At 40.7% G+C, this 26,486-nt stretch overlaps 1 protein-coding gene across 5 annotated transcripts in view; it reads left to right on the top strand.

Moving 5' to 3' along the window:
* Positions 1-26,486, top strand: part of SLC7A2 (solute carrier family 7 member 2) — a 74,079-nt gene that overhangs the window by 15,110 nt on the left and 32,483 nt on the right. The window contains exon 1 of one of the 5 annotated variants that reach the window (XM_063613090.1): positions 16,394-16,510. The exons of the other annotated variants lie outside the window; for them this stretch is intronic. The gene's annotated coding sequence lies outside the window, so the exon portion shown is untranslated. Of the gene's footprint in view, positions 1-16,393; positions 16,511-26,486 lie in introns of those variants that run through there. 5 annotated transcript variants of the gene reach the window in all.

The raw sequence follows: 26,486 nt of genomic DNA, 5'->3' as shown, positions 1-26,486 counted from the left end.
TTTTTCTTCTTTTAAGACATAGTTGTTCAGTGGCTATGGAATGCTTCTGGAGCGCAGAACTTCTCTTTGTGCTTAGTTAGAGACATATACAAAAAGGGCATGCATGTCCTGTGAGCTCTTAGAACATATATTCTATGTTAGGCTTATTAGTGGTTCTCTGTCTCTCTATGTGGAGTAGAGTAACAAAAGATACGGCTTTTTTTCAAGGCCCTGGAGACACACAGTCCAAAATCTATCATTGAAACAGAACCCTAGGCCAGGCACAGCACACCCCTGTAATCCTAGCACTTTGGGAGGCCAAGGAGGGTGGATCACCTGAGGTCAGGAGTTCAAGACCAGCTTGACCAACATGGTAAAACCCTATCTCTACTACAAAAATTAGCTGGGCATGGTGGTGTGTGCCTGTAATGCCAGCTACTTGGGAGGCTGAGGCAGGAGAATCACTTGAACCAGGGAGGTGGAGATTGCAGTGAGCCAAGATCGTGTTCCTGCACTCCAGCCTAGGTGACAGAGCGAGACTCCATCCCAAAACAAACACATAGAACCCCAAGTGGAGTGGAGTAAAAAATATATAACCTTTCTTATCCGTCATGGTGAGTTTTTTCCCCTGTTTTTAAAATCTCAGTTAGTAGACGTAACACAAAATTTACCATCTTAGCCATTTTTAAGGGTTCGGTAGCATTAAGTGCATTCACATCGTTGTGCAACAGATTTCTAGAACTTTTTAATCTTGCAGAACTGAAACTCTGTACCGTTTAATCAGTTTCCCGTTTTCCCTTCAGCCCTGGGCAACCACCATTCTACTTTCTGTCTCTATGAATTTGACTGCTCTAGGAACCTTATACATGTGGAATCAGACAGTGTTTTGCCTTTTTGTGGCTGGATTATTTCACTGAGCATGATGTACTCGAGGTTCATCCGTGTTGCAGCATGTGTCAGAATTTCCGTCTATTTTAAGGCTGAATAATAGTCTGTTGTATGTATAGAGCACATTCTATTAGTCCATTTATCCATGATAGATGCTTGGGTTGCTTCCACCGTTTTGTAGAATGCCTTTTGTGATTGCTTTCATGAACGATGCTGCTGTGCAAATATCTCTTCAAGACCCTGCTTTCAGTTTTTTTGGTCATATAGCCAGTAGTAGAATTGCCAGATCATATGCTAATTCTGTTTTTAATTTTTTGAGGAGCTGCCATATTGTTCCCTACAGCAGTGGCTATTTTACATTACTGCGGACACAAGGATTCCAATTTCTTCATATCCTCATCAATTCATGTTATTTTCCGGGGTTTTTTTTTTTTTTTTTTTTTTTGTAGTAGTCATCCTAAGGGATACTGAAGTGTTTTTATAGTTAAAAGTTTGCTCTAAACTGAAACAAAAAACAAAATCACCCACTTTTACCTCCATTCACACAAAAAGAAGTTTAAAACCTGCCTGGTTTGTTTCCATGATTTTAAAAGATAGAAAAAGTTCCATTTATTTTAAAAGAGAAGATTTTATCTTTCTCATTTCAGTAAAACTTATCACAGGATCTCCACTGCCTTTATCCTCATTACCGTTGTGATTCTAAGATTTGAGGTAGTTGTGATTCATAAATTTGAACAAGTAGAATCTGCTGAGATGAGGCCTTAATTGATCATTTTTATAAGACATAATTTTTGGCTGAATCAAATGATAGTGAAGCTAGCCTAAGAAATGACTGTGGAATCTAAGAAGCAAGACAAGGAAATTTGACCAAGCAAAATTGACTTTTTGTCCCACTTACAGCAGCTTTAAGAGGGAAAGTTTCATTCATTCTCAGATTAAGTTATAGGTAAGTAGATTACACCAGAGCACATATTGCCAAAAACCTGCCATCCCACTCAACATTTCTACCTCTAAAAAAGTGGCAATCGAGTTGTTTATTCTGAGCATCAGTTATCTTTTATATTCATGTGTATAATGGCATGGATTTAAAAATAATCTGGGCAAATTTCAACTGCAAATAGCACGTAAATATCGAAGACATGTAATAGTCTTAGTTCTTCCCTACAAGGGTATATGCTCAGCTCTTACTGGGAGTAAAAAGATCTCTGCACATTAGTGAGGCTTCCTTGACCTCACAGAGTCTCTCAGTAATTTGGTCCCAAGTGCCTGGATCCAGGTAAGTAACAGAAATGAATGAAACAGGCTAGTGCAAAATAGAAAGGGGTGGTGGCGAACTATGTTAAACCAAAGAGGAATCAATTCCAAAAAAGTACATGTGTCCCAAAACACGCATTTGAGTTGGGAGCAGTGACTGATCCAGCATTTATAGAGAACCCTGCAGAGTCCCTGACGTTATGGGAAGAATAGAAGTAGAATGAGCCCAGAAAACCCGTGTTTTTATTTTAGATTTCTTTAAATACGTGAGAATACAATGGCATATAATGCAATATTTTCCCTTCTCAAAAATATATCTAGAAAGAAAGGATGGGGAAATGCATAGCAGCCATTGGTGGAAGTTGACCCTGGAAGCTAATTCTAGAATAACTTAAAAATTGAAGTTGTCCAGGTTTCCCTTTTATAGCTGCTCCGAGCAGGACAGAAACCCAATTTTGCTTGGTGGAAGGTCCTTGCCTCGCTTCTTAGATTCCACAGTCATTTCTTAGGCTAGTTTTACTATCATTTGATTCAGCCAGAAATGATGTCTTATACAAATGTTCAATAAAGGCCTCACCTCTAAGCAGATTCTACTTGTTCAAGTTTATGAGTTACAGCTACCTTAAGTCTTAGAATCATAGCAGTAACGAGCATAAAGGCAGGGGAGACCCTGTGATTAGTTTTACTGAAATGAGAAAGATAAAATCTTCTGTTAGTTTAGAATATGAATATTTCCAGTATTTGATACTGTCATTGTCTGGGCCAAGTGGGTAAAACAGCATTTCATTTCTGATCTTGTAGGAAATTGTTTTATGTAATGAGTACGTACACTGGTAGAGCTATATTGGTAAAGGCCATACCTCCTATGCTGAATTAAATATTCCATGCAAGGGTACCAGGAAAAGGGGAGGGACTTTATAGTTGCTAACACTGAAAAAAGATTTGTTGCATCAGATGAACCTTTAAACTTAAGAAACGTTTACCAGCTCAATATTTATTTGATCTAAATAGTCAGTATGTAATGGTGTAATACACCCGGTACTTTTCCAAAGTCATCAATAATGAGGACATTATTAAACCTTGTGGTTTTTAATTTTTTAGTCCCTGTGAATTTATTTGATTGCCTTCGATTGCCACATTTTTTTCTTTTTCTTTTTTTTTTTTTTTAAGAGGGAGTCTTGCTCTGTCTCCAGACTGGAGTGCAGTGTCGCGATCTCGGCTCACTGCAACCTCTACCTCCCAGGTTCAAGCGATTCTCCTGCCTCAGCCTCCTGAGTAGCTGGGATTACAGGCGCATGCCACCACACCCAGCTAATTTTTGTATTTTTAGTAGAGATGGGGTTTCACCATGTTGGCCAGGATGGTTTTGATCTCCTGACCTCGTGATCTGCCTGCCTTGACCTCCCATAGTGCTGGGATTAGAGGTGTGAGCCACCGTGCCCTGCCTGGTTGCCACTTTTTTGAAGGATGGGGATGCTGAGTGGAGTGGCGGGTTTTTGGCAATGTGTGCTTTGCTGTAATCTACCTACCCATATCTGACTATTGGTTTATACAATACAGAGAACCATGGGCTAAGCCTTACTTTTTCAGCCACAAAATAAAAATCCTATCATTAAATCTTAGAATCTGAGTTGGTAGATAACCTTGTCTAATACCCTTCTAACTCAAACTGGTTCCACAAAATTCCAGAATCAACTGTCCTCTGTTTTAAGTAATGACAGACATCTGATACCTTTAGTAGTGACAGCTTCTTATGGGTAGGAACACTTTTTGTTAGGGAGATTTGCATTTTATTGGATCAATGCGTTACTTTTTTTATGTGATATCCTTTATTAGTAGTTTTGTCTTCTGAAGTAAATACATAGGATCATTGCCTTCCTACATCTTGCCAGTCACGTATTGAAAGAAAGTTATCATCATCTCTTTTCTATGTCTTTTTCCCTAAGAATGAGAAGAAACTAAATAGAGCAATAATACCTATTTGTGATTCTAAAACTTTTTGCTGTTTGTCAGATACTTTGCTTGTCCACTTATTCCTTATGATAATAGATCTGTGATAACTGTTTTATTTTGTTTAATTAATTAGTGAATTAATTTTTTTTTTTTTTTTTTTTTTTGAGATGGAATCTCGCTCTGTCTCCCAGGCTGGAGTGCAGTGGCGCAATCTCGGCTCACTGCAACCTCTGCCTTCCAGTCTCAAGCAATTCTCCTGCCTCAGCCTCCCAAGTAGCTGGGATTACAGGTGCACCACCACACCCGGCTAATTTTTGTACTTTTAGCAGAGACAGGGTGTTGCCATGTTGGCCAGGCTGTTCTCGAACTCCTGACCTCAGGTGAAGCACCCACCTTGGCCACCCAAAGAGCTGGGATGACAGGTGTGAGCCACCACACCTGGCCTATGTGTTGTCTGTTTTAAAGATGAGAAGACTGAGATGCCAGTGACGTGTCCAAAGACACATGGGTGGTAACTCCTAGAGATTATTAGCTAGCTCAAGGCTTCTTCCCTCTTTGGGCCACAGCTGAACCCTCGCTTATTGTACCTGAACACCTGCAGTTTCTTTCATTGCTCTTTAAGTGATGACATGTCTCCCAGACCTCTTACCCGATCCAGATAACTCTTCACTAAACATAACTGGTCAGCACTTAAGAAAAAGATGGTGGTTTAAGCATTTAAGAAAAACATGGATGCCAAGCATCCATTCTTTCAGGAAATATTTGAGTATCTGCCATGTGCTAAGCACTCTAGGTATTTGGGATATACCAGTGAACAGAGCAGTCACGCAAATCCCTGTCTTCATGCATTGTACACTGAGGGTTCATGTTATGGCTTAGTCCCTGTCCCCACAGTCAACACTGAAGAGGACTTTGAAACAAGGGGCAGAAAAGTTGCAGGAGCAGGCTTGTGTTGTTAAGGCGTTAAGGTGGGAATTCTATATGAAAAGTTCAAATGATGTATTAAATATGGATCCAATATCTCTGCTCACTCCCCCTTTGCATCACTTTAAATACACATTCCTTGCGTGGATTAAGAAAATAATGTTGACTTTAACTGATTTATACTCATTTATTTCTAGGCACAAAATGAGACCAAACAAAAACTTGGCAATAGAAGGAAGAGGTTCCTGATATTATCAGAGGTCATTTGAAATAAAATCCAGGCAAAATGAAAATGCAAAAGATGTGATTTGTAGGGCCAGAAGACTTTGCTTGTTCTGAAATATGTTTTGAATTCAAGAATATGAAGAGAATCAAGAATATTAGAGATTGAGAAGCCGAGAGATGGGTTAGAAATAAACTAGATAAATTGTAAAATGCACACAAGTGTATTAGAAAATGTTACATGTTTCGGTGAAGGCCGTGAAAATCTTCAGCTGCTTATTGTAGGTAACCTTCTTCTATTAAATCATGGGAGATGTTTCTAGCTTTGAGGTCTAAGTTTTAATGTGTGTTGGAATTTTTAATATAGACTTAAGTCCTGATGCTTATCTAGTATCTTTATCCTTAAACATTGGTTTTCCTCCATTGCTTACATTTAATAACTATTACATTTTCAGTTTTAAAGCAGTAATAGTTCGTGAATTTGAAAAGTTAAAATCTATTGGAGATGAAGTTTTACAATTCTGAAGTCTTTCAAATGTATTTTTGGTAACATCTTGATGACCTTCAAATTTTCTTTCATCAGCTGAGTGTTAGGGGGCTGCCGAGAGCCTGGGAACTGCTAGCATTCTGTTTCTCACTGCTTCTGGGTTATGCAGCATAGAAGAGAGGGAACGGAGTTTGGAGCCACACAGACCTTAGGTTCAGATCTAGCTCTGTGACTTTGAAAAGTTACTTAACATCTCTGAGCCTTAGTTTCATCATCCAAAGATAGGACATTTCTCCTGAGGTGGTTGTGAGGGTTAAATAAAGTATGTCAAGAGCCTAAAACATAATAGGAAAGCAATGAATTGTCTCTATTATTAATTTTTATTTTTATGTATAAAAGTATGGGGTACAGTGGCCTTGCTTAAAAATGGAATCCCCTTTCCTTTGAATTACTTTTTCTCCCCATATGATAGTCTCAAATATTTATTCATTTTTCTTTTCTTTCTTTTTTTTTTGCACAGCATCCAAAAGTAAAGGAAACAATATTCTGCAGCTCCATCAATTCTGAGTTTCTCTTTAGTGTGCTATATTAAGCTCCATGATGTCATCATCAGCTAACATTGGCTTTTCACCAAGCTGTGGTGACAAGTTTCTTTCCTTAAGGCACATTCTGGAATAGTGTTTCATCTCAGTTTAGAATGTGTACTTCATAACTGGACTATTTATTGGAAGGAACTGCCTGTGCTTCACTTTCTGGGATGTGGCAGTTAACACTTTGCTCATCAGAGCGCTCTGCTTCCTCAGCCTAGTGTTCATCATGGGAAATTTTGAGCTCTGGAAAAATGTAAACTTCTTGCTTGTCTCTTTAGATGGTGCAAACTAATCAGAAACTTCAGTGGCCACAGCAAAACAAAACTATTAGCAAAAAACAAACTAAGACGGTTTTTTTTTTACTGTAAAACTTCATTACATTGCTTCTGAAATGCTAATGCATATTATATTCATTTATGGAGAGTCAGACAGACTTGATTTTGTCTGACATTGTCCTGACATTGATCTGTACTAGCATCTTAGCCTGCTTGAGCTGTCATAATAAAATGCCGTAGACGGGGGGGCTTAAACAACAGACATTTATTTTTCATAGTTCTGGAGGCTAGGAGTTGAGATTATGGTGCCAGCATGGTTGAGCCCTGGCGAAGGCTCTTTTCCTGGCCTGTAGACGTCAGCCTTCTCCCTGTGTCCTCACTTGGTGGAGAGAGAACACCAGCTCCAGGCTCTTCCTCTTTTTATAAGGACACTAATTCCATCATGGGTGCCCCACCCACGTGATCTCATCTAGCCCTAATTACCTTCTAAAGGCCCTGCCTCCAAATACTATCACATTGCGGGTCAGAACTTCATAGGAATTTTGGGGGAACACAAACATTTAGTCTGTAACAAGCAGCTAGTACTTAACCTCTTTAAGCATTCGTTTTCTCACCTATAAACTAGAGATAATAAAAGCACTTACCTTATAGGGTTGATAGGTAATTCAGTTAGGTTAATATATGTAATACACTTAGCCTAGTTCCTAAAACCTAGTACGTGCTTGATAAATGTTAGCTCTCATCAGTAGCACCAGAAGTAAGTTATAGTGACGGTAGTATATTTCAGGAGCATGTCTCATTCCAGGAACTTACCAGAACTCTTTGGAAATTATAAATTGATGATTGAATTCTTTTTAAGCAATAGTAATGAGAATCTCTATCTTCGTCCATATTTCTGTCGCCATTTTCTCTTCCTAGGCTAATCGTGAGCTTCCTGTATCTGAATCCTGTTCCCTTCGGCCCTGTCCCTCCAGGTCAGCTTTCACTGAGGCTGTGGAGTTTTGGGTTCTTCTCACTATGACCTTGCCATATACTTAGGTGCTTGTTTCTCATTGCCTGTGGCTCCCTGGTCTTTGCTTCAAACCCTTCACACTTTTTCTCTAACTTCTCCGTGCCATATCATCATCTCCTTCGTTTACTTCAGGGTCACTTAGATAAAGAGGATGAAAGTTTCTTTGGGGCTTTTGAATAAAGGTGGCCAGGTTCCTAAATATTCACATTCATCTTGTCAAGCAGACTTTTCTGATTGCCTAAAATATTCTTTATGATCTCTCCTCCATAAAACCTTCTAGGGTGATCCAAGGAGAGCACCCTGCTTCTTCTTCTGTGAACCCTGGGAATGGATTCAATTTTGTTGTCTACCAGTAGACCATCTGATTGATTGAAACATCTTATTCCCCAACAATGACTTGGGAAAAGAAGAGTTTTCTGTGAGAAAGAATTAGTGATGATCAGAGTGAAACATATATGTTAAAGCTATATTATACTTAGTTTTGAATGCTGTTTGGTACTGATTGTAGAATTTGGGGCATTCTTAGATTTCAATAAGTGATAAAAGCATCTTAAATCTTAAAACATAGGTTATATGTAACCAATTGCAAACATGTTTTAGGAAAGAATTATTAAAGGGAGAAACTTTTTTATTGTGACATATATTCCAACAAAATATATTTTAAGGCAGTTATCTGAAGCATAGGGGTTCATGAGAATATTTGTGTATGCGGGTGTGTGTGTATATATATATAAAGTGCACACACACACATACATCCTTTTATAAAAAATATCATGGCTGGGTGCAGTGGCTCATGCCTGTAATCTCAGCACTTTGGGAGGCCAAGGTGGGCGGATCACCTGAGGTTGGGAATTTGAGACCAGCCTGGCCAACATGGTGAAACCCCATGTCTACTAAAAATACAAAAATTAGCCGAGTGTGGTGGCACACGTCTGTAATCCCAGCCTCTTGGGAGATTGAGGCATGAGAATTGCTTGAACCTGGGAGGTGAAGGTTGCAGTGAGCCAAGGTGGCACCACTGCACTCCAGCCTGGGCAACAGAGTGCGACTTTGTCTTTAAAAAAAAAAAAAAAGAGTACTTTTCCAAACAGAAATTTACTTTCATCACAAAAAAGTTTCACAGAGGAGATGGGAGATAAGAAGGACCTTGAGAGGAATAAAAGGGTATCTGTAAGTAGAGATGAGCTTAAGCAGAGGATATTTTTAAATAGAGCAGCGTGTTTATTTTGTACTCCAGTATTGATTTGTGACCACACAATACTGAAGAAAAAAGATATTTAAGTATCTTAAAAGCAAATCAGTTCTGTTAATTGCTTTAAAGTTGTTTCAATTTTTAACCTACAGCTAAGATATATGTTACTGAAATGACCTTATATAAACCTGTTTCAGGCTTAGTATTTTTTAGATGAGATTTCCTTTAGAAAGAAAACACATAGTACCATAATGATAGTTACTCTTGCTGATTTGTTGATATTATTCATTAGGCTAATGTACTTAAGATAACTACATTTTCTTCTACTTTTTTTTTGGTAGTCCTTGAGCCATTTTAGGATACATGCTTTCTAAAAAGAATACATTTAAAATATGAAGTTGTATATTTTGATAGAGGGAGGTCAAACAAATGTTTATATTTCAAAAAAATGAAGGGAAATACTTGTAGAGCTTAGGCAATGCTTGGTATACTTTGTGTTTTCCCCACAGACAGAAAAGCTTGTAAATGGCCTATGTTGGTTCTTTGGAATTGATGGCAAGAGGACAGAGTGTAGGACTGTAAGAATTCATGTCAGATTAATTTGGCAGGATTCTGATATTTCCTTGATACTTAATTCTAGGCACACTGTCTCTGTCTCATTAATTTCTGTAAACGTCTTGGTTAAGGAATTACACTGAGGGAGTTCTGATGTTTCATCCACATTCGTCCCTGCCTGCCATCCATCAAGTGCTTCTGGAATTCCATGCCTGGATCAGACCACCCTGTGAAGACAACCGTGGCAGGAGCCAGTAGCCCCAGAGACAGGGGCTCCTCACAGGGAGACGTGGCGCTGGGCTGTGGTCTCTTTTCAGCTTTCCGGCAGCAAGCCTCTCATTAGCATGGGGTGCTGCAGTATGCTTGGCTAAGGAGGAAATCTCAAGAGCCGAAGCCTTGAAGAAAACCCAGCTCTTGTGTCCATGCCCAGAATGATGCATTGCTAGCATACAGCCAGCTGCAAAAGGAAGAAATCAAACCCAAATGTGGAAGCAAGTTTCTTCATGCCCTTGTTTTCCCTGTTTAAAGTTTTCTGTCAAGCCACTTCTACAGGGAGCTCTTACCCAGTGGCCAGTGCTCAAAGAAACTGTGTTTGGAAAGTTCTTTTAGCAGAGGCTACAGAATCTTACTGAGACTGTGTCCTTAATGACTGTAGTGGCTGCCTGGCAACACAGCCTCCTAGGTAAGACGAGGAAAATGAACCAGGCTGTATGCATGCATCAGTTTGTTTTCACACTGCTGATAAAGATGCACCCAAGATTGGATAATTTATTTTAAAAAGAGAGGTTTAATGGACTCACAGTTCCACGTGGCTAGGGTGCCCTCACAATCATGGCAGATGGCAAAAGGCATGTCTTACAGGGTGGCAGACAAGAGAGAATGAGAACCAAGTGAAAGGGGTATATCCCCTTATAAAACCATCGAATCTCGTGAGACTTATTCACTACCACGAGAACAGTGTGGGGGAAACTGCCCCCGTGATTCAATTATCTCCCATTAGGTCCCTCCCACAACACATAGGAATTATGGGAGCTACAGTTCAAGATGAGATTTGGATGGGGACACAGACAAACCATATCAACTTGGCCTTACTGACCACAAGGAGCAGGGCTGAACCTGCATGCTGGGCTTGAGTAGACCGTGCACTTGTTTGTACCACCCTGATAAGTAGCTGGGGGCAGAGACTGGGGAGGATTCTTACTATATTTTATCACATTTTCTCAGACAATGTAATAGGGGATGCTGCTTGTCCTCAACATCTGCTTCCTAGTTTTTAGCTGGGCATCTGCAAGAGCACCTGAAATAAAGACTAGGTCCTATGTCTCCTCTGAAACATACTAGGGTCAAATTCTAGCCAATAGCAAGTGAGGGAAAGCATCTTTTGTGACATCTAGGAAGTATATTTTTAAAAAGGGGGTTGGCTGGATACAGTGGCTCATCCCTGTAATCTCAACACTTTGGGAAGCTGAGATATGAGGATCGCTTGAGCCCAGGAGTTTGGGACCAGCCTGGGCAGCACAGTGGGATCCTGCCAATACAAAAAAAATAAATATATTAGCTGGGCATGGAGGGTGCCCCTCTATCACAGCTACTTGGGAGGCTGAAATGGGAGGATTGCTTGAGCCCAAGAAGTCAAGGCTACAGCAACGCATGATCACACCACTGCACTCCAGCTGGGGTGACAGAGGGAGACCCTGTATCAAAAAATAAAAATTGAAACCTAGATGATGGGTTGAGAGGTGCAGCAAACCACTGTGGCACGTGTATACCCGTGTAACCTGCATGTTCTGCACATGTAACCTGGAACATAAATTTAAAAAGGAGGGAGAAAAAAGGAAAGAAAATGACCATACGGCCAAAAGTAACCTACAAATTCAGTGCAACTCCCATCAAAATACCACCATCATTCTTCACAGAACTAGAAAAAATAATCCTAATAGAACCAAAAAAGAGCCCACATAGCCAAAGCAAGACTAAGCAAAAAGAACAAATCTGGAGGCATCACATTACCAGATTTCAAACTATACCATAAGGCCATAGTCACCAAAACAGCATGGTACTGGTATAAGAATAGCACACAGACCAGTGGAACAGAATAGAGAACCTAGAAATAAACCCAAATACTTACAGCCAACTAATATTCAACAAAGCAAACATGGCATAAAGTGGGGAAAGAACACCCTTTTCAGCAAATAGTGCTGGGATTATTGGCTAGCCACTTGTAGAAGAATGAAACTGGATCCTCATCTCTCAACTTACACAAAAATTAGCTCAAGATGGATCAAAGACTTAAATCTAAGACCTGAAATCTTAAAAGTTCTAGTAGATAACATTGGAAAAACCTTTCTAGACATTGGCTTAGGCAAAGAGTTCATGACCAAGAACCCAAAAGCAAATGCGGCAAAAACAAAGATAACTAGATGGACTTAATTAAACTAAAAAGCTTCTCCACAGCAAAAGAAATAATCAGCAGAATTAACAGACAACCCATAGAATGGGAGAAAATTTTCACAGTCTATACATCTGACAAAGGACGAATATCCAGAATCTACAAAGAACTCAAATCAGCAAGAAAAAAAAAATCAAAAAGTAGGCTAAGGATGTGAATAGGCAATTCCCAAAAGAAGATAAAATAATGGCCAACAAGCATATGGAAAAATGTTCAACATCACCAATTATCAAGGAAATGCAAATCAAAAACCGTAATGCAATACCACCTCACTCTGGCAAGAATGGCCATAATCAAGAAATCAAAAAAGAATAGATGCTGGCATGGATGCGGTGAAAGGGGAATACTTTTACACTGTTGGTGGGAATGTAAACTAGTACAACCACTATGGAAAACAGTGTGGAGATTCCTTAAAGAATTAAAAGTAGATCTACCATTTGATCCAGCAGTCCCACTACTAGGTATCTACTAAAGGAAAAAGAAGTCATTACATGAAAAAGATACTTGCACGTGCATATTTATAGTAGCACAATTTGCAATTGCAGAAATGTGGAATCAGCTCAAAAATCCCATCAATCAACAAGTGGAGAAAGAAAATGTGAGATATACATATATATGTGTGTATACACATACACGCACACACACACACACACGCACACACCATGGAATACTACTCAGCCATAAACAGGAATGAAATAATGGTATTTGCAGCAACCTGGATGGAATTGGATACTGTCATTCTAAGTGAAGTAACTCAGGAATGGAAACCCAAACGTTGTATGTTCTCAGTCACATGTGGGAGCTAAGCGATGAGGACACAAAGGCATAAGAATGATACATGGGACTTTGGGGAATCAGGGGAAAGGGTGGGGGGTGGTGAGGGATAAAAGACTACACACTGGGTACAGGGCACAATGCTCGGGTGATGGGTGCACCTGAAATCACCTCATCGCTGAAGAACTTATGTATTTATGTACATAGTTTTGACTTCCGCATCCAATCCTGATTTTTTTTTTTTTAGCTTGTTTGTAGCAGGGATTAAAATACAGAGCCACAGAATGCAATCAGGAAGAAGTTCTTAGCATACTTGATGAATTTCCCTGTGCTCACTTGCTGCTTATAGTGATAGCACTTTAACTTTTGGAAGTGGAGAAATTACCAAAAATTATTGATTGGGGCAAGGGTCAGGGATGACTCAGAGCTCAACTCTCTCCCTGCGTCTAGACAGAGTTGTAATCTAACACAGAACCATTTTTCCACATATTCCCCCCATTCTCTACATCACATCCTATCTATTAAAAGGATCCTTTCAGCCCACCAGGTTAGTTTGCCTTGACTTCTTAAGTTGAATAATGGGTTTCTTTCTGGGTGTCTTGGAGATGCTGGGCTCTTCTCCCTCATGAGAAGGCATGTCTTCATTATGGGTATTTCTCTACTTGAAGAAAATAGCGTTTAGAAGTCTTATTTTTTAAAAAGGGGATGACTGTGATCAGATGGATATGCTAATTTGCTTGCCTGTCATAACCATTTCACTATGAATATCAAAACATCATGATGTAGACCTTAAATATATGCAACAAGAAACAAACAAGCTCTAGAATCTGAAACAAGAAAGTGGCCAAAAATCATAGATGCAATTATTAGTATTTGTTCCATTTTCTCTTTATTTCTCAACAAGTTATCTTTGCATTCACAGCAAGATGTCCTAGAGAAAGAACACTATACAGATACGGGTTTGGGTGTATGAACAGTAGGACTGGCGAGTCCTGAGGGAGGCATGGGTGATAATACGGGAGGATTTGTTTGCTAGGGTTTTAATTTGACAGTAAACTGGTTACTTTTAAATTATCATGGTAGAATCCTACGTGCCTCGACAGTGATTGGCTGTGTATGAGTTTGCACTCAGGGTACATTAAGCAACTGGATGGTGCTAGAGAGGTAGATGATGAAATAGTGTTCTGTTGCTTGCAAAACAGCACATTCCTGCAAGCAGGATTTGTTGAAACCTTCCTGCGAAAGATTCTTAAACAAACTTGGTCTTTGTTGATGTAAGATAAATGAAATAGGGAGGCTGAGTAATGAGAGTTTGGGAAGTACAAAAGATTTACACAAGCTTTACTTTTTGGTAGTATTCATAGAATGTTTGTGTTTTGATGATGGGGAAGTAATTTGCATATACCTTAGAACATTCCCTCATGACTAGCTAGTGGACTCAATCTCTATACCCTAGATTTTTAAAAAGCAGATTTCTAAATACCCAGAGAAAATATGAAGGTAATTCTATGGACTATAACCCTAAAAGGTGATACTTTTTGGCAAGAAGAAAAGATTGTTTGGCAACAATCAAAATCCTAATCTGATAATGAATGCTCTGAGTTAGGAACAAGAGGGGCAGATACCAGGTTTCATTGTAGCTGCCACGGGAATTCATTTGAGGGATTCAGATTTAAAAGGTGGAAGAATAAAGTAAAAAGTATGGGTTTGAGAAAAATGGCAAAGAAATGTTTGATTGGAAGCTTGTAAAATAGGAAGGCGAACAAGAAAGGAGAAGGCTGGTGTGGTGGCAGCAGATGTCAGAGAAGCAGAGCTCCTAAATCTCTCGTTTGCTTTTGTTGTTACAAGAAGAAGGGCCACCTGACTAGGAGGACAGGACAAATGACGGAAAGGGAACCTGAAGCCCAAGTTGGTGAGAGAGAACCTCACTGTTAAAACTAGTTCACAATTTCAGGTCTGGATGAATTACATCTCATGATGTTGGAGGAATTTTTAGATGTGTGTGTGTGTGGAGTGAGTAGAGATCATCTTGGAGGTGCCCTGAAGTATGAGGAAGAGAGAAGAAAGGAAAGACGCAGTTACCCTTATGTTCAAACTGGAAGCCAATGTAGATGCTGGAAACCATGGGTCAGGGAGCTGAAGACCATCCACCAGAAAAATTTTAGCAGTGTGTGGTATCTAGTTGGAAAACAAGTAGCTGATCTCCAGAAAGCATCGTGAGTTCACTGAGAACACGTTACACATAACGAAGTGCATGCCCTCTTTCTCCACGGTTATTACACTGGCGAATTTGGAAAGTTTCAACATAATGTATTAGGATTTCAGCAAGCACTTAATATATTGTGATAACCTGGGGATAAGTTTGAGAGAAATGTGGATTTCTAGTTGGTTGCATGATATACCAGAGTGTTGATCAATGGGTCAGTATCAACCTGAAAGGACATCTTGGTGGCATGCCATAGTACTCTGCCCTTGGCTCTGTCAGGTTTAACTTTTTAAAATCATTCATTTGGATTAACATAGAAGACCTGCTTTTCAAATTTGCAGTGATACACAGGTAGGTAGGGTACTTAATGCATGATTGACAGACTTGTGGTATAACATGACCTCAAATAATGTGAAACTTAAAATGCTGAATTTAGGTTTTAAAATAATCAGTGAAACAAAATGGAACCAAAAGGACCACGCTATATAGAAATATTTGAGAAAAAAGACATGAGGGTTTTAGCTGACTACCAATATAAATCATTCACTCCTTCATTCATTCATTGGACAAATGTTTACTCCTATCCATATTTCAGTCGCTGGGAAAACACTGGGGATGCGACAAATAAATAAATATAGACCTTGATTTCAAGAAACGTGTAGTCTAAAGGAATATATTAATTTCGTAGGGTTGCCGTTCAAAAGTACCACAAACTGCGTAGCTTAAAATAAGAATTAGATTGTCTTACAGTTCTGGAAACTTGAAGTGCAAAATCAAGATGGCAGCTGGACTATCTGTGCTCCTTCTGAAACCTGCAGGGGATGGTCATTCCTTGCCTCTTCTAGCTTCTGGTTGTGGCCATACATCTTTGGCGTTACTTGGCTCACAGCTGCGTCACTGTAATTTCTGCCTCTGTCATCACATGGCATTCTTCATGTGTCTCACATGGCATTTTCCTCTTCTTATAAGGACACCAGTGTTATTGGATTAGTGACTTAACTTGATAAGGCCTGCAAAGACCCTGTTTCCCAGTAAGGTCACCAAGTAAGGTACCAGGTTTTAGGACTTCAGCATATCTTTCTGGATGGAGAACACAATTCAATACATAACAAGGAGTAAAATCTGTCTTCATCCAAATAGTTTACTAATTAGGATTTTTTTATGTGACATAAAAATACAGAGTTCTATGAGAACAGAGTAACCTAATTTAGCTCAAGGGAGTGTCAGGGGTGATTGGGAGCCATCCAGGCGAAGAGGAGAAGGAGTAACTTTCCAGGAAGAAGAAACAACTGTGCAGAACGCCATGGGGCGGTCAGAGGCTTAGTGTTCTGAGAAGTTAAAGGATCCCAGGGCAGCGCAAGTGGAGGAGGAGGAAGCAGAAGACAGCTGAGGAGATAGGGAGGAGCAGATCCAGCAGAGCTCCATCCACTGTCGAGGTGGTTTTTAAGAACAAAGCAAAAAGAATTAATAGAAGTAGACAAAATGAAGGACTATCGTAAGCTAATTAGGCTTCATAATTTCCTCCCTACATCTGGAACCCTTTGTTTTCTTGAGAGGGTCATATTTTAAGCTAATGACTGTTTTTCAGTGTGGCCATTACGCTTTTTTTGTTTATTTCTTTTTTTAGAGACAGGGTCTCTGTTGCCCAGGCCGGAGTGCAGTGTCGTGATTATGGCTCACTGCAGCCTCTACTTCCTGGACTCAGGGGATCCTCCCACTTGAGCCTCCCCACAGGGAGCTGGCACTGCAGGTACGCATCACCATGTCTGGCTAATTTTTATAGAAACGGGATTTTTCTCTGTCGGTCAGGCTGGTCTTGAACTCCTGGGGCAGTCAAAGGCTTAGAGTTCTAAGGAAGTTAACTCTGCCTGCCTCCGTCTCCCAAAGTGCTTGGATTACAGGTCTGAGCCACTGCCCCCGGCCTGGGCATTACACTTTGAATTAATATATTTATATGAGGGGAGAGAAATCTTGGGAAGGTAGCTATTTGGAATTACTTGAAGGAGGAGACTTTTCTTTATTTGTTCTTAGGGCAGAGTTACACTAATGAGTAAGAGTTATATAGGAGGAGAGCTCCATGAAATAAAAGCATTGAGAGCTGCATAAGGAGAAGACAAGATGTCCTTGAAACTCGGGGCTCTCCGGGCCTATGCAACATGGCCGCCTGTCAGGGATGAAAGGAATTCTGAAGTGAAGATGAGAGGGGACCGGTTTCCTCTAGGTCCCCACAAAAAGCATCCAGTAGAGTTTCAAATATGATGTTAAGATTTCTAAAATATATTTACATGTCCTTTATAATAAAAAATTAAGAGCATTATAAAGGCTTTAACATTAAATGTCACTGGGGGATTGTTAAATAATTGAAATTCATTTAAAAACCTTTGCAGAATTATTTAGACACTTCTGCCGCACTGTGTTCAGTAACACTGGTTTTCCTTACACTCTGCCACAATCACAGTAATTGTCCTTAACCACATGTCTTGTGTATGTACAACCATCTCTTCCCTTTTCTTAATGTTCTCTCTGCTCCCCTTGGTTGACTTGTTCTATCAAGCTCATTTCTAGGGCTCGATTGCCAGTCGTTTATGGCCAGCTAAATAAATCCTATTTAGAAGTGATGGTATATAAATGTGTACTTTCAGGTTTTCACCAGACAAGCAGTTTTCCCTTCATTGGGGGTGGGGGGATCAAGAGGGACATTGTATAAGCAAATGTCAATCCTACTCACGTGCCATGGGACACGGTCTCTATACAGAGGGACATTTTCTTTGTTTTTTTTTTTGTTTGTTTGTTTTTCTTTTTTTGAGAGATGCAGTCTTGCTCTCTTCCCCAGGCTGGAGTGCAGTGACATGATCTCGGCCCACTGCAACCTCCACTTCCCGGGTTCAAGCGATTCTCCTGCCTCAGCCTCTCGATTAGGTGGGATTATATGTGCCCACCATCACGCCCGGCTAATTTTTGTATTTTTAGTAGAGACGGGATTTCACCATGTTGGCCAAGCTGGTCTTGAACTCCTGAGCTCAAGTGATCCACCTGCCTCAGCCTACCTACGTGCTGGGATTCCAGGTGTGAGTCACCGCACCTGGCCCAGAGGGACATTTTCAAAGAAGCTGCCAAAAGTCCCTTGAAAAGGAATTTCAACCTTCCCTCGTATTAGGTTGGTGGGTGCAGAAGTAATTGATATTTTGCCATTAAAAGCAGTAGCAAAAACTAGGATTACTTTTGCACCAACCTAATACCTCTTGAAGGAGACCCCATTTGTATTCAACACCAGCACTTCTTCACACCCCCTTATCTCTCTTGCTGGCTTCTTTTGGCAGGTGGATGAGCGGGAGGTTCTCATTTTTCAGGCTGCTGGCTTTTCCCTGCCTCCTACCCCGTGCTCTATAAATCAGCTTGGTTTCTTAGCTTTAATTTTCTACGTTCCCAACCCCCCCGGCCCCTGCCCTGCCACCCCCGACCCGGCCCGCCGCTGCTTCTTTGAGTCAGAAGGAAAGCTCGGGGGCTGACAGAGAGTACAAGAAAGAGCCTTCTTGCTGTGTCCCTGCAGTAGCTCAGATGGCCTGGGAGCTGGGACAGAGGGAGAGGGCAAGGGCGCGAGGTGGGGGCAGCTGGATACACGCAGTTCAGTCAAAACCTTTTCACCTTTATGTGGACCAGAAGACTCACGTGCTAAGGGTAGTAGGAGGACAAACTGGGCTACAGTACTTGTTGGAGAATAGCAACATGCAAGGCTAGAAAGCCAGGCTGGGGCCAGGTCACAGAGGGATGATTTGGAAACCCAGGCAAGTTGCTGAAGTTAGTTGGCAGAAGGCAGATTAGATACAAGTGTGAGTAGATAGATTTTTTTTTTTTTTTTTTTTTTTGAGACAGGGTCTCTCTCTGACACCCAGCCTAGCATGCAGTGGCACAATCTCGACTCACTGCAACCTCTGCCTTCTAGGTTCAAGTGTTTCTCCTGCCTCAGCCTCTTGAGTAGCTGGGACTGCAGGGACATGCCACCATGACCGGCTAATTTTTGGACTTTTAGTAGAGGTGGGTTTCGCCATGTTGATCAGGCTTGTCTCGAACTCCTGACCTCACGTGATCCTCCTGCCTTGGCCTACCAAAGTGCTGGTATTACAGGCATGAGCTACTACATCCAGCCAGTAAATAGACTCAAAGCCTTAAAACTGAAATCTCATTCTTTATATAATATTTACATTTAATAAGAATTAATTGCTATTTTAAAGTATGCTGATATTTCTAAATATTTCTAAGCGTATTTAAAATGAAGGAAGCCTAATTCATTTACAAATCTCCATACTGTGTGGTTTCAAATAATTGCTTCCTCTTCTGGGCGTCATTGAAAGTCAGGGCTGGGAAATAACAGGGCTGGTTTCCTGGAAATGGTGTAATTCAGAGCCCAAGATAGGATATCTCTCTCTGTCTGCATATTAGTGCTGAAAACCCTGAAGGTCAGATGAAACTGCTCTTTATAAAGAAGCAGCAAGAGTGGGGAGGAAGAGAGTTTCTCTCTCTTCTTACAGTCTTATTCTTTGAAAATACTGCAGCTGTGCAATGGCCGTATATTGTATGTAATACAAGGCCACTATAAAGGTTTTAGAGGACAGAAAAATAAGTTATAGTTTAAGTTTTGTTTTGGGGTAACAAAAGATTAAAAAATGAGTGTTGTTAAAAAGAAATTTGAGAAACTCCATGAGTAGTATGATATATGTGTATATGGATATATTTTTTAAATTTTTGCTTAGATTGCAGGGCGTCTAATGCTTTTTATTTTTATGAATTATATTCTTTGTAAAACTTACTTTTCACACTTCATTTAAATATTTTAAAGTTCCTATTGATCAATGATTCCAAAATAGTTTTTATGTTTATGAGATGGTTTGAATTTTAAATTTTATAGTAACTTAAGCTATTATTATTCAGAATTAAAAATCAAAATACATGTTTCTAGAAATTTCTGATTAAGACTTTATAGACTAATATGATTATTTTAAGGGTTTTTTTTCTATTTATCAGGGAAATAACTATAGTTGCTGTTAAATATTTATGCAAAAATTCAAGATCTTTTTCCAAGGAAGGAATTGTTTCAAATAAAGTAACAAAGAGGAAAATTTGTACTTCTAATTGATTTTAAGAAGTGACTGATTAAATAAATTGTCAGAATTTCAAAATGAGTCTTAAAGATTATGGATGTTTCTTAGTTATTAAAAAAATGCAGCCAGGCGCGATGGCTCACGCCTATAATCCTAGCAGTTTGGGAGGCTGAGGTAGGCGGATCACCTGAGGTCAGGAGTTTGAGACCAGCCTTGCCAATATGGTAAAACCCCATCTCTACTAAAACAACTACAAAAATTACCCAGGTGTGGTGACAGGCGCCTGTAACCCCAGCTACTTGCGAGGCTGAGACAGGAGCATCACTTGAACCCAGGAGGCGGAGGTTGGAGTGAGCTGAGATCACGCCACTGCACTGTAGCCTGGGCAACAGGGTGAGACTCCGTCTCAAAAACAAAACAAAACAAAACAAAACAAAAAACCCCAGCAATTCTAGAATGGAATAATGGTTGAAGAATCAGATTAGTCATGGGTTTCCTCAGGAAAGCTTCCCTGCTACCTCCTGACCCCAATCCCAGTGTGAGCATGGAGTCCCCTCCTGTGTGTCCCAGTAGTACCCTGGACTTCCCTTACCCACAGACATCTAGCTTTACGGTAATGGCCAGTTTACTTGTCTTTTTGTACCTGTATCCCCTTGCCTCCTGGAACTTTGTTTGGAAATTGCATTTAGATTATTTTTTTTCTTTTTTTGAAATGTCTAAGGCTTGATCTTTTAGAGAAACTGACAGTTTGTTGAACAGCTGATAAGTTGAATTCAGTCTATGCAGTAATACAAAAATTAAAACAAAGTCTGGAGACAACTTAATTGGAGAAATTGTTTACATTTATGGCATGGCATATTAATGAGTAGAATAGAAATGTGACAAGCACATCAGTCTTCAGTTTTAAGGACCACATTTTTTCCAGTTATTTTAATTTTTTATATGGTTCTTGGTTTGCATGTTCTGGATAGAAATTTTAGAGCCTCTGAATCATGAAGAACTAGCACCCTTTTAATTGCTTTCTCTGAGCACACAATGGGAGTATTGTATTCAGATTTATTTGAAGCCAGTATGAACTTGCAAACTTCTCTGAGCCAATAGCAGCATTTCAACAGTCTATCAAGAAGCTAAACGATAAAAATCTATGCCATACATTGTTGCTGTGTTTTAAGAAGAACCAAATAAGAACGTGCTTTTCAAAATTCAAAATATAGTTTCAGAAGTGACCATTTTGTTTCAATAAATGACTTTTAAGCAAAACCATAAATCCCAACTCAGTATCCCTCTAAATTTTTTGAACTTGAACTGAAAATGAATGTGAATTCTGGTTAAATTCCATTTACCATTCTGGTAAATTCTGGTTAAATTCTGCCACAGTTGAAGGAAAGAATTTTGCCTAGCATTGAGACAAAAGTGGTTGAATTCTAACAATTAATTAAATTAGGTAACTTTTACGGGGTGGGTGCAGGGTGGTGATTTGAAAGGGATACACTTTGGCTCTGTTTGGAAAGAGAATAATTAGAGGAAACCAGAGTGTTCTAAAGTATTTCTCAGCTCTTTGCTTTTAGACAAAAAGCTTTCTTATACTCCACTACCCTCCTGGTCTTTGCACATACTTCTGGCATCTTTAATCTGAAAGTCAGCTACTAATCCAGAGAAAAGTGAAGCTCGCTTCCCAAGCACAGGCTATTTATTTAATTTTAAGTTCCAGAGTACATGTGCAGGACTTGCAGGTTTGTTACCTAGGTAAACGTGTGCCATAGTCGTTTGCTGCACCTGTCAACCCATCACGTAGGTATTAAGCCCCACATGCATTAGCTATTTATCCTGATGCTCTCCCTCCCCTCACCCCACCCCCTGACAGGCCCAGTGTGTGTTGTTCCCCTCCCTACGTCCATGTGTTCTCATTGCTCAGCTCCCACTTATAAGTGAAAACATGTGGTCTTTGGTTTTCTGTTCCTGCATTATTTTGCTGAGGATAATGGCTTCCAGCTTCATCCATGTCCCTGCAAAGGACACGATCTTTTTCCTTTTGATGGCTGCATAGTATTCCATAGTGTGTATATACCACGTTTTCTTTATCCAGTCTATTATTGATGGGCACAGGCTATTTAAAAAGGGCAGCAGGAACATGGTTCTATCCAGGTCTTTGGGATTTCCTTGGCATCCTTGAGTTAGCTCTTACTTATGTGGACAGTGGATTCAAAGTGGAATTAAGCTAATATTGAGTGGTTTGCTTTTTAAACAACAGTTATGCTCATCTTTTTAGACAGTTTCTCTGAGAAGTGATTACCCTTTTGTAAGGATGAGCGGTTCGGACCCCTTTCATCACAGTGAATAACCACCTTGAAATCCAACAGCATTTAGAGGAGGATTACTGAATTTTGGCAAGATTTGATGAACAACGTCAAAGACTTAGAGATTGAATCTTCAGTAAGCTAGAAAACTCACTCACTTAAAATACTTTGTTCCATGAAAATATCATGCCGAATATTACTCTGTTTGGAATTCTGACAATTCAAGGAGCTCAATGTGGAAATTTTAGCTGTATTCTAGAGGCACGTATTTAAAGTCTCTATGTGTTTGCTTTTTCAGTTTTAGAACAGGCGTGCAAGTTTCAAATTGGAAAAAAAAAAAAAAAAACAGAACCTTCCTTCACAAAGTTATACTGAAGTCAGTCTGACATAATTTGTTGATTCTCTGCTATTGTTATCTGTAAACTATATGACATGTAAAGTTAACGTTTTAACTTTGGAGTGAAATAGGAGTTCGGTAGTCTACCACCCAGCTTACAAATCCATGTGTCCCTTCCCACTCATCCTCTTCCTTGACTGTCAAGGTGGAGAAGCTAAGCTCTGTTGTCCACCCGCATCTCTTCACCCCACTGCCCTTTCCCTAGAGCAGCTCAGAGTCCCTTGTGCCTAGATTATTCGAGTAGCCTGTTTACCTTTTTCCTTATCTCCAGTCTTGATCTTTCTCATCCCTTATTTATAATACAGTCAGAATGATGTTTCTCAAATTCTATGTCTGGCTTAAATTTCTCCGTGATTTCCTCCTGCCCCCAGGGTCAAGTTCAAGCTCCTTGCACTGCCTAGGGACCTTCTGCTTAGCTCTGCTTACCTCTGGCTTCCCCATCCCTAAGCTCTGTGTGGATTGAACTACCCTCTACTTCTTTACTCTTGCTGTGAACACTCTCTGCTTAGAACACTTGTGTCCCCACCACCCCCTCCTGCCCTCCTTCTCACTGAGCTTTCAGATGGCTAATTTTAACTCATCCAAACATAGCTGTCTCCAGGAAGGCCTCTCTAACTACCTGTATCCCCGTCACAGTCAGGGGAGCCCTTGCAATGCCCTGCTTCCCCTATGCACAAGCATAGCTGTCTCATATTGCAATGGCCGTCATCTGTGTGTCTGTGCAACTGCAGGTGGCACGAGGGAAGAATTGGGGCAGCCTATTTGTGGTTGTTTCAGGGCATGATAGGGTGCCTCAAGTATTTGGCGGAACGAATAAAGTAGTGGAAGTATTTATAAGAAATTTACTTTTTTGGCCGGGTGTGGTGGCTCACGCCTGTAATCCTAGCACTTTGGAAGGCCAAGACAGGCGGATCACTTGAGGTAGGGAGTTTGAAACCAGCCTGGCCAACGTGGTGAAACCTTGTCTCTACTAAAAATACAAAAATTAGCTGAGTGTGGTGGCGGGCACCTGTAGTCACAGATACTTGGGAAGCTGAGGCGGGAGAATCGCTTGAACCCGGGAGGCAGAGGTGGCAGTGAGCCGAGATCATGCCGCTGCACTCCAGCCTGGGTGAAAGAGGAACACTCCATCTCAAAACAAAAATTTTTTTTACATTTTTTAACAAAAGATAACCCACTAACATTCAAGTCTTAAGTGTTGCAGAGATTTCTCTGATTCAGGAATCTTAAAAAACCTTCTCCAGTATGGTAAAATATTCCCAATGCTTCCCTCAATATGCTTTTGTCCTTTAGGTGAATTATCGCTCTGCCGCTAGCTTACTTCCATAATTTGTTGGTAAAAAAAAAAAAAAAAGTTTTAAATGTTTTTAGTAAGTACTGTAGACCCCTTGGTATTCCTGGGGCCTTGACTAGCTCTTACATGCTCCTCATTCCAATAGTGGGCATCGGGAGAAATGACGTTACCGATAATCCAGATTGGTTGTAAGTATGTCAGAAAAGAAAAGATTTTCTGGCCGGGTGCAGTGGCTCACGCCTGTAACCCCAGCACTTTGGGAGGCCAAGGAAGGAGGATCTCTTGAGGTCAGGAGTTCGAGACCAGCCTGGCCAACATGGGGAAAACCTGTCTCTACCAAAAATACAAAAAAAATAGCTGGGTGTGGTGGCAGGTGCCTGTAAGTACTTGGGAGGCTGAGGCAGGAGGATCACTTGAACCCAGGAGGCGGAGGTTGCAGTGAGCCAAGATTGCACCACTGCACTCCAGCCTGTCACAAAACAAACAAACAAACAAACAATTCTACCTTATGTCAAGCTATTTTTTTCAAGGAGAGAATATATACATCTGTGGGTAAAGGGCAGAACTAATGCAGGCTAAACACTTTAAGTACCATATTGGAAAGTGAACAAATTAGAGTTATTCTATCATGGAAACCTCCTTTTGGAAAGAAGAGGAATTCCCAGGAAATGTAGCAGAAATGGCTGAAGGTAGCAGATTGGAAGAGTTGACAGTGGGAGTAGAGTGGGGTGAAGCAGGCCCGCTCAGTACCATCTTGACCTTCACCAGTAGCTTCTGGTTTCAAGGAACAGAGACCACTCTATAAATAGCTGAAGTGCACAGGAGGTATGTCCAAACCATGTCGGGGAATCTTGCACACCCAGCGTTAGAAGTGTAGCAAGGGCTGCGGGGACAGAAAACTCCCCAGGCTCCTCTTGCCCTGCCTCCCTGCTGGGGCTGCCTTTCACAACTCTGTCCTCCTCTGAATGACCATGGTATGGCTTCTTTTATTTATTGATTTTCCGATGGAGTCTCGCTCTGTCACCCAAGCGGGAGTGCAGTGGCATGATCTCGGCTCACTGCAACCTCTGCCTCCCGGGTTCAAGCAATTCTCCTGCCGCAGCCTCCCGAGTAGCTGGGATTACAGGCACGCAACACCATGCCTGGCTAATTTTTCTATTTTTAGTAGAGATGGGATTTCACCATGTTGGTCAGGCTGGTCTCAAAACTCCTGACCTCAAGTGCTCCTCAAGCCTCCCAAAGTGCTGGGATTACAGGCAGGAGCCACTGTGCCCAGCCCACCCCGTGTGGCTTCTATTGCCAGCCTGTAGGTTTCTGCACCTTGTCAAGCTGGTCCCCAGTGTGTGTGACTTCAGCCTGCACTGGACCATTTGACCGACTCAGTCATTTTGTTCTCAAGAGCTTCAAGAACATCTAATTGAGCATTCCCAGCCTTTGACTATTTAATCCTGAGTCAGGTGTCTCTCTGGTCCAGTGATCTGTGGCGTGGGGGTATGAAGACAGTGCTGTGGGGAGGGCAGGAGGCACTGGCAGGATCCCAGGTAAGGTAAAAAATTCCGGAAAGGGCCATTCCTCATGTTTGCAATGGCACATATAAGGTGACAGGTCCTAGCAGCTTGGGGAGAGGGAACAGTTTGTACCACTGGCAGTCAGAGTGACATACTAGCCAAAGACTGCTGGAGACCTGTGGGCATGGGCATCTGCCTGGTGCCCAAGCCTGCCACCAAGCTCTGGTCGGGAACGCAGTGTGCTGACTGGGCAGGGACTCCGGTTACCAGGGTGCCGAGGGCTTTGCTTTCTTCATTTCAATTTTTGCTTCTTCTGTTCCCCAAGCCTAAACACAAAAGTTGGATGCTTCGTTTAATTTTTTTTTTCTGCGTCTCTTTGAGCTACCTAGGTATGCCTTATTCCCACTGTAATGTTGCTTTTCCTAAAATGAAATAGAGTCACATGTTTGGAAGCACCAGCTGTCTTTACAGACTTCCCAGAATTCTCTATCAGCCCTTTATTTGTTGAATGTCTTTAGGAAGAATGCTTGCCTGTGTCTGAATTCTATATCAGAAAATTTGAAATAATATGTTTTTAGTCTAACTTCCTGGCACTACTGATTTGGTATAAAAGGGGAGAAAATATCAATGTTATTACTACAGTGCTTGTAACTCTGCAGTGGCCTCAGATGTGTTTTTTGTTTTTACCTTTGTCTACACTTGCACGCACTTCTCTGGAGAAAACTCTGGAGGAAGGAATTGTTCAGAAAACTTGATTTGGAGAAAAGATAAGTTTTGCACCCAAGAAAAGTGAAGTGAATATGGAAGAGTGGTGTTTTTCCAGAAAAATTCAGATTTAAGTGTCGAATGCAAAGGTTTGTGGTTTCTGTTTTTGCTAATCAAGGCTGAAGAGTTACCACTTGTGATAGTCTTTTATCCTACCTTATACTTTTGATGAATTTTTAAAGAAATTAATCTCTCAAAACTGAGCAAAAAGAATAAAAGTCAGTAAATCCATGGTATTATGGCTATATCTTTTTCCTCTTTACTAAATTATTTAACCCACGTCATAATTTGAAAATTTATCTTGGAACTTGAACGTTGTAGAAACGTTGGGTTTGGACATTGCAAAATAAAAAAGATCTAGGGAAA

This window comes from Symphalangus syndactylus, chromosome 1 (genome assembly GCF_028878055.3).
Source record: "Symphalangus syndactylus isolate Jambi chromosome 1, NHGRI_mSymSyn1-v2.1_pri, whole genome shotgun sequence".
Lineage (NCBI taxonomy): Eukaryota > Metazoa > Chordata > Mammalia > Primates > Hylobatidae > Symphalangus > Symphalangus syndactylus.
The sequence above is the reverse complement of the archived record's forward strand: the minus strand, read 5'-3'. Positions and strand labels throughout refer to the sequence as shown.